Here is an 8,895-nt window from a genome sequence, read left to right as displayed (position 1 = left end):
AATGATTGAATTGGCTTGTGCAGATCCTGTCTCCCACTGACTGCTTGGGGCTTATATTGGTGCAAATGTAAAGGTCACTGATTGCTGAGGGCTGGAAAAGTGCAGAGAGACTATTTTTTTCTGATGATATCTTTTTTTTTAATATGTACTATCTCAATATGTCCTTAGGAAGAGAGGACAGAAAGCTGAAAGGCTGTCCTAGGTGGAAGCCATCATGTTCTCTCATCCTCAAGCTACTGCAAACTTTCTCAGCAGTGCTGATAAAACCGGATTTTGCCACAGCAGTGATGAGGACAAAAAAACTTCCTAGGGCAAGATGTTAATTTGATGCTTCTGTTTTCTCTGAGAACCAAAGAGAACCTTAATTGAGGTTGACCAGAGCTTTTCTCAGCCCTCTTCTCTGAATGATGAACTCTCCAAAGCTCAGGCAATGATAGAGGTCAGCAGAGCCAGGGAATACCAGAGCTCTCATTTCCAAGTGCTACCCATTGCCAACCAGAAGGGAAATGATTGCAGGGAGGCACTCTTCTTTTGACATGACAACAGCATGCTGCAGTCCTTTCTGCCTTCCCATCTCTTGCCCCAGAAGATGTCACACAGTGACTGCCTCTCACCAAGGTTTTCTGCTGTCTCCAGCAAATGTAGAACAGTTCAACTCCTTGCTCCCAGTCCCATGATATTGCTCTAATCCCATTCCTGGTCACACTCCAGTATAATATAATTTTGAGTGACACCACACTTATTTCCTAGTAGTGGTACAATGCATCAACATGAGCAAATTGAGGCCAAATGGAGATTCTTGGCCATAATTTTAATCACTAGCAAGCATTTCTATGAATGAAATTATTCTGTGTAAAGATACCAGATTAGGAGATAACTTCTTGAAAGACTGCTTGGCATCAAAACTAGCAGTGTGTGCAAGATTCCTCATATAACACTGGTTTGTGATGTTGAGAGATAGTGTCAGATCAGAGGACAGTTTAAGTTGGAGGCTAATTTAGTCTTGGACTTCGCTGCCGATCCTTCCATCAAGGGTGCCAGCTTAGAGGGTGGATTTTCAATTTCATTTTTCTGGCCTCATCCATGAGGGGCATGAGGACCAGAGCAACATTCAGTTACTTCCAGCCTTCCCTCAAATTAATAATTTCAAGGTTATGGCATGTGAGCACCTACCACCTGTTGTCTGGGCTACACAGTTCTATTGCAAAGGAATATATTTCTGAGAAGAGTAGGTAAGTGTCCAGAGGGACAATCTGAGCCTTTGCTGTGAGGAGTGAACATACTTTTGAATATTTGTAGACATACTTGCTCATTTTCAAATGAGTGTGACATTGTGGTGCTTACCAAGGGAAGCAGAAGGTTTTCAAGACAGTATACAAAGCAAAAAAGTACTTGTCTGGGGACCTTTTAATGAACCTGGCATAGTCCTCAAAGCTGCTTATAACTGTGACATTTCCATCTCCATGAGGGCATAACAAACATTGGAAAGTTGTTTCTGGAAAAAACCTGTCAGCTTGTAAGGCTGTGTACCAAGGAGATCACACTTCCAAATCAATGATAATTATGTGTAACTTAGAATAAAAATGGTGTTGCCAGGCGCTGCACAGCTTTACTGCACCTGCATTCTCTGGCACTGAGGGTGTCAGTCCCTGTAAAGTTGGGCAGAAGGAGGCACGCGGTGATAAAGTAGATCAGGGCAGAGGAAATAGCACAAGGTAAAAATGTTTCCATTTAAAAGACAGAAAAAATAATTAGTATTAAATATAAAATAATTAGTAGTAAATATAAAATAATTGGCCTGCCAGGAAGGATGTAGGCTGTCAGAACATGAGTAGGAAGGAGAAAGTGTCCAGCAGGGAGGACTGGGGGCTATTGTGGAAAAATCCTTCCTACTTGCTGTCTGTTGCACAGCTGTGGTGAGAGACAAACACCATGTAAAACCATCCTAGCTGAGGGAGCTGAAACCAAAGCAGCAACAGTGTTCCATCACCCTTGCCAAGGCTGGAAAATATTTTTCAGGGATGATTCTCCAGAAAACTTGTGTGCTGGGAATAACTAGCCCATAAGACACAGGGTCATGGCACGAGTATGCATGTGGGGGTGAAAACTGCTGTTTGTGAACTCCATGCTAATATCCCTCTCCTTGGCAGGGCTGATTCAGATTTTTCTTCCTCAGGCCCCAAAATGCTACATCTCAGAGAGAGATAGAAGTGGCTGCTAGTAGGGTTGGTGTTCTCACACATCAGGTTCTAGATAAACTCCTTTGTTTTGCTGCATAGCGTTTGCCCGCCTTCCTCTTCTCGATACAAGAATCCCATTCAGAGAAAATATATGTTAGGTAGAATCACACCTGTGTAACATGAATGCTATTTGCATGTATGATTTTACAGTTTTAAGTCTTTTACAGTTAAAAAGACTTAGAAGAATAGCAAGATGAACAATATCTTTTGCAGCTGAAAGCTTCTTTATAAAACCTGTCTGTAGAAGCTCAGATGCTAAAAAGAGATCTTCATGTCTATAAGTCAGTAATAAGGTTTTCGTTTGGACTTGAAATAAACAGGTTTTTTTCCACTGTAGTGAATAATAGTGCAGTTTTCAAAAGGAGGAATGATTAAGCACAAAGTGAAAATTAAAAGCTAGAACCCCATTGATTTCAGCAGGGTCAGGATTTCTTATAGAAGGTAAAAATCCAGTCCCTCTCATTGCAAGTATCTGTTTTCTTGCTGGAGGACGGGAACTGGTAGCTCTCCTTCCTGCTCCTGTCTCCCAGCAGAGGGCATTGCAGGGTGACATTACTGTTTTCAGGGATCTGGCAGAAAGTAAACTGAACTTCAAGGCGTTGTTTGGCTTCTCTAAAATTTATTTTCACGACCTCCACTGAGAGAGTAGACTATCAGTCGTTTAAAACCAGAAGATGCTGCTAGAAAACTCTGTAGCTGGAAGATAAAAGGAATTTTTCCTTGCACTCTATAAAACCCTGATGCCTGAAAGAGAAAACAAATGCCAGAAAGTATTTGTTCTTCAGAGTCTCTATCACATTTTATTTTCATTTTATTTTAAATGACACTGTAGGCTGAATCACAAAGGCTTGTTTCAGGCTGATATCCTCTTGAACTTCCGTGAAAAATAATAAAATGTTTCCTGTAAAAATGAAATGCAAAATTAAAAATGATGTGAGCAATAAGAAGAAGAGAGAAAGATCATCAATATTTGCAGTAGATGTGAATAAAAAGCAAAATTTCAAAAAGTGTATATAAGAGAGGGGATTTTTCAAAAGATTGGGGTGTGCTGTGTATCAAACCAAGAAGCCACGGGGTACCTGGGTACCTGTGGTCAGTGCATAGCCTTCAATGCAGGTTTCTGTCTTTGCTGCCATCTCTGCCCCGAGCCCTGCAGTCCCCCACATTACACATCAGGAGCACATTCAGGGGACAGACAGGGGGTGCCTATCATGCAGACAGGTCTTCTGATGCTGGCCCCACATCATGGCTGGTCCTGTCCCATAGCAGCAGTGCCAATGCACTTTCTGGAGGCAGAGGATTTAAAGTATGTGATCAGGCTGATTCCATAACACAGGCATCCTGTTAGGCCTCTGTCTGCAGGCAGCATTTAGCTTACTGTGTCACCACACAGCAAACTGAGCAGGCACATGCCTTGGCAGAGGACAGTGAGGGACTGAGGGGAGGAGAGGCTGACAGGTGTGTGGAACAACAATATGTTCTCTTGTTTCACATTGGTGCTTTGGCAGGTCAGAAGGGGATTCGGTGTGTTTGGAAGTCTGTACTGTCATTACAGCTTTACAGGTGGATAAACTTAAGCACCCAGGTGGTTGTATCCTGCCTGGGCTCATCAAGTGAAATCAGGACAAAAGTACTAAGAGCACTCCCATCTTTCCTGTTGATGAAGTCTCAGCTTAGGATGTTGTACTCTCACTGAGCTGTACTATATTTATGTGCTGCAGTGAGAAACACTTGCAAACTTAAAGAAGTGCAAGTGGGCAGGAGTTAAAAAGCAAATTCTCCCACCTTGATTCTTGATAGCGTTCTCACTCAGGTTAGTTTACAGTGTTAAAACCAAAGGGACTTGAACAGAGCAAAGGTCCTGAATTTGAATTTCAATGAATGATATTGAGGGAGTGGTTGGGGTATTTTATAAATACCCTAAAAATGCCTAATAAGCATTCAGTTCTGGAGGACTTGAAAGGACTGTAACCTTTCCTACATTTTAACAACACGTTTCTCCATAAAACTAACTTAAGAGAAATTCCCTGAATTCCCACACTGAACACTTAGCAGTCTTTTCAAACTTATGGTATAGCAGTAAATATAGCTTATAACCATAAAATTAAGGTTATGTGGACTTGTAACTTTTTATTTTATGCTAGCTCTGTGGGCCACTAGCAATTTCTACAGAGGTTACTATCCTGAAGTCTGTAGCGAATTACATGAGTAAAGTAAGAAGAAACAAAACTCAAACCAGAAATCAACCCTCACTCTTTAAACAGACACATTGTGTGTTTAAGGGGAGAAGGGCAAACAAAAGGAGGGGGAATCCACCATGAAATGGACAACTTCTCATGCTCTACAATTTCAATTTCTTCTAAGATAGTTCTATACAGGGAACGTGCTAGCTTACATAGCTGTCGCTGCACTCCCAGGGTGTTAAATGGCTATAGAACAACTCAAGAAAATGTGATAGATCTCATATATAACAAGTAGCATTTGCTTAGAATGCTACCAATGAGATTTTGGTAACCTGTGTCAGGTGAAGCTCAAATGTTGTGCAAACTTTAAATGATTTTTACTGCGGTGTGCTAAAAAAAATTGTTTCCATTTAGCTGCATCCTTTTAATTTGTATTATGATAGAGCCCCTGGTTTCTACAGAAAATGGGCTCTACTTTTATTATGTGGTTTTACAGTGCCTAGAAAACCTTTGGTTTCCAGTAATTTAACTGTAAACTAAAATCTAATGAAGATAGTTTGCTTTTTTTTCCAGTAGGGACTGTAGATTGACTGTAAAGTCAAGGTATCTCAGATTTTGAGTTCCTGAACAGAAACTCTTTAAAGTCCTGTGCTTTTAAGAAAATATGTGATCAGAATTTTGTGGAAATCAGCTCTCTCTAGGGTAAATTTTTGACCTCCCACTACTTCTTTTGTCTTGAAAACTTTGAAGGCCAAGAGCCACCTAATGAACAGCCCTGTTTATCATGAAAGCTCAGTTTACTGTAAATCTGTGATTACAAGCATTTGGATAGCATGGAAATTGGATGCATCTTTACTGACTCAGGCCCTTAGCTAAAAGAAATACAGCCACAGCAGGAGGGTGCTAAGGAAAGGAGCAATTAATTTAGTTTTCCAATAGCATTGCAACAACATGGGCATCATAATTTAAAAGCCTTTGGAACAATCTCCTTAATTTCCTCCTATCCCACTCCCTCAATTTTTTGTCTTGGTCTGGCTTTTGTTCACTTTGTGGAGCCTGCCAGACCAACCTGAGCTTGCCTGAACCCAACCAGTTGGTCCCTGACGTAATCCTGAAAGGTGACCTGTAAGGCCAACCTCAAGAATTGCCAGGCGGAAAAGGAGCCACTTGGTTTTAAAGTGCTGGCTCTGTTTTGCAAAGAGCTGGTAAAGTATGTTTTTCTTTTTACTTTTATAGCTTGTTCCAAAGTCCATGGAGGATACACAGCTGGCTGGCAATACCTCAGCTAATTCCATGGCTGCAGAGTCTTAAAAGCCTTTGGTGGTGATGGTCAGAAGCAATGCACAGGAGTAGTGTGCACTATGTAATATGTATGCTGCCTACAGAACTTCTTGCTCTCCATAAATGCACAACATTAGTGAGGTGTTTCATTAATCTGAGACGGAAGTAAAGCAGATGTTTCTCTAGATAGCAAGTTCTAAGTGCTCCTGATCTATGTCAATTCTGCTTTTACCTCACTGCTTCTTGCTCTCTGTGTCTAATGCCACTGAAAGTGAATGACACCTTCTAAACCTGTTTTACATTTTGAAAATTGCTTGTGTCTGGGAGAGAGCAAGACGTTATTTTGAAACTCTTTAAATGAATATTCAGGTTCCAAAGGAATTAATATTTTTCTCTTGTTTGGTTGTTTATTGATGACGGTTCTGTTTTCTGTAGAGTATCTGTTTTTATGGGCTTCCATTTTTCTTCCTGACTTCTGTGGCTTTGCAAGTAGTCTGAAAAAGTCTACAGGGCAAAAAGAACACAGATTTACTGAAATTTCATCTAAATCATAACTCAAAAAAGGAGCAGGAAGAAAAATAAACAGTAATATGGAACTAATCTCATCTCTCTCTTCTGATTAAGGGGAATTGCAAACATAATACATGTCTCTGTAGTAGCAATCCCAATGATAATTCTATGAAACATGGCAACTAGACAGGTCTCCCAAACACTTGCTGGTAGCTAGGATGAGGTAGTATGTATTTTCCTGTTGTTGGGTAAAGTTACCCACCCAGTCTTTACACAATGGCTGCCTGTGAGCACTGACATGAATTATCTTACTGGGAGCATTACATAGCTCATCACCTTCGTTTAACTAAATGTCAGCATTTCTTAATAACATAAACAAATCAGGATGTCTGCAGCTGAGGGTCATGCTCCAGTTAGATTTATGTCTCCAAATGGGAAAGATCTTCTAGATGTTCTTAGAGCCCAGCTCTCAGGGCAACATCACTAAATCCTGAAAGGAATGCAGCAGAGCCTTCTTTCTTTCACAGGCTGTGATTGTATCTTCTTTTATGACCCCTATTCCCAAAACTTAGAGATTAATGCCCTTACTGAAGGTGTGAAAAATCCAGGGTCAGTTTCATCTCCCACTCAAAAAAAAAAAAAAAAAAAAAAAAAAAATCCAGAACTATTTTCCCCATCCATTTCAGGAAAAGGATTTAGTCTCTCTTGTTTGGAGACATGGTCTAAGTTCCTTCTGTAGTGCAGAAAAGAAATCAAGACTCAATGGGTACCATTTAATGCTTTTTAGTTGTTACAGTAATGGAATTATCCTTGATGTGCTCATAGGGACTTCTCCAGTGCATCTCTAGAATATTTAGAGTGATTTTGTTCTTTCACATTGAAGAATTAATGGATAGGAAAACATCTCTGTAGGCCTTGGAGCACAGATGGGAACATGAGTCCCACTTTTTTCAGGTGAGTGTCCCAGCAGGACATGCAGCCATGTTTGCTTGATTTTCATCTGAGAGTCTGGAGAGGTGTCTTGTGGTTAGGGCAGGAATCTTGAACCTTTCAGGCAGAGGAAAGAACTGTTGAAGTGCTCTATCCAGTAGGCTTCTGCATAAAACAGATGGTAGGATCACTGTACACCAGCTTTTCAACGTCATAATTCCTGAAAGAAGGGCTTCAGGAGTGACTCTGGAGCTGTTGACCACCAGCAGAAGTGTGCTCTGCAGAACAAGGAAAGGAGCTTCAGCTGTGGGGTGAAAGGAGGCTGCTGACACCCTACTGCTGCCTGTGTTAGCTAGCTCTAGATATATGTCCCATTGGTGCTGGGGGCGTTGGGCCCTATTCCTCAGATTTCTGACTCAAGCTGCACATGTAGGAAGCCTAGCTGGGGAGGGGCTGGTTTCTATTTCACCCCCAACAGTTCAGGCACTGCGGCTTTTGGCATTCAGTCCTTGCTTCTTGTATTGTCAGAACCACCACAGTTGCCCAAGACTAGAGTCCAGCTATGCAGCTGTTCATGTCTGTCTCAATGGCTTGGGATTAATTAATCTCTTTTTTTTCTATCACTTATCTGGAGAATACACCTGAGGGAAGGTCCAGCTCCACAGTATTTTTATTTGTAGACAATTCAAGTTTTAGCTATTGGTTACATGTAAGACATAACTAGCTACTTGTTTGATGGATCCTACTTAGGTCTACTCTGAAAACAGACATCCATCTTCTTCACTCAGGCTTCTCTGAGGCCTTTCTAGTTGTCCCTGGCACAGTGTATGGTAGGAATCTTGACTGGGGTTAAGAGATAAATAAATGCAACATAGTCCATGACTGAGGGAAAGAATGGAATTGGATCATTAGCTGAATCAAGTACTTGTAGCTGCAGCTCCTCTGTGTAAATCCCATGAAGGTCAGTGATCTTTCATTTGGTGTTTTGGCAAAAGGACGAGGGGCAGAGAAGAGGGAGGAGAAGCTGCTGTACTTGTAGGCAAGGACATGGAAGGAACAAGGGTGGCTGAGGTGGGCAGATATCTTGTTAAGGGGAACACTTTCACTAAGAAGTGGGGAAGGAATGAGGCTTGACTAGTGCTCAATGACTCTACCACGGGTTATATTTATCCAAAAATGAAGGAGGGAGGTGAGAGGGGAGTTTCCTCCAGTAGAAAACCTGAAAATATTTACTTTTTGTTGGAGACCAATGTGTGAGCAGCTGTCTATGCCTGCCACCCAAACACCAAGCTGATTATGACTATGAAGACAGGTTATTAATGTAGTTTCAAATTTGCTTCTATTATTTATTTTTATGAATGTCCATGCTATATCCGTAGACTAGCTGATACTAGCCAATGAAAGCTGAACTGCAAAAGAAAAGTTTACCTATGAATGTAAAATGTTGTTTTATAAAATCAGACATTTTAGAATAATTATGATGAAATGTGATTGGTTTCCAGACAAAAAAATTACAGTATTTGCAAAACTGTACCTGCAACAAGGCTGTATTTTCAGTATAGTTGTGATGAAAAATGTGAATAATGGATTATTAAAGGTTTTTTTGGTTTGGTTTAGTTTGGTTTGTGGTTTTTTGGGGAGTGTTTTTAGTTGTTTGTTTGGTTGGTTTGGTTTTGTTTTTTTTTTTTTTTTTTTTTTTTTTAAATCATGAGCTTTCCATTATTTGTTACAATTCCTTTAGGACAACACTG

Source organism: Pseudopipra pipra, chromosome 1, assembly GCF_036250125.1.
Source record: "Pseudopipra pipra isolate bDixPip1 chromosome 1, bDixPip1.hap1, whole genome shotgun sequence".
In the NCBI taxonomy this organism is placed as follows: Eukaryota; Metazoa; Chordata; class Aves; order Passeriformes; family Pipridae; genus Pseudopipra; species Pseudopipra pipra.
Note: the sequence above shows the minus strand (reverse complement) of the source record.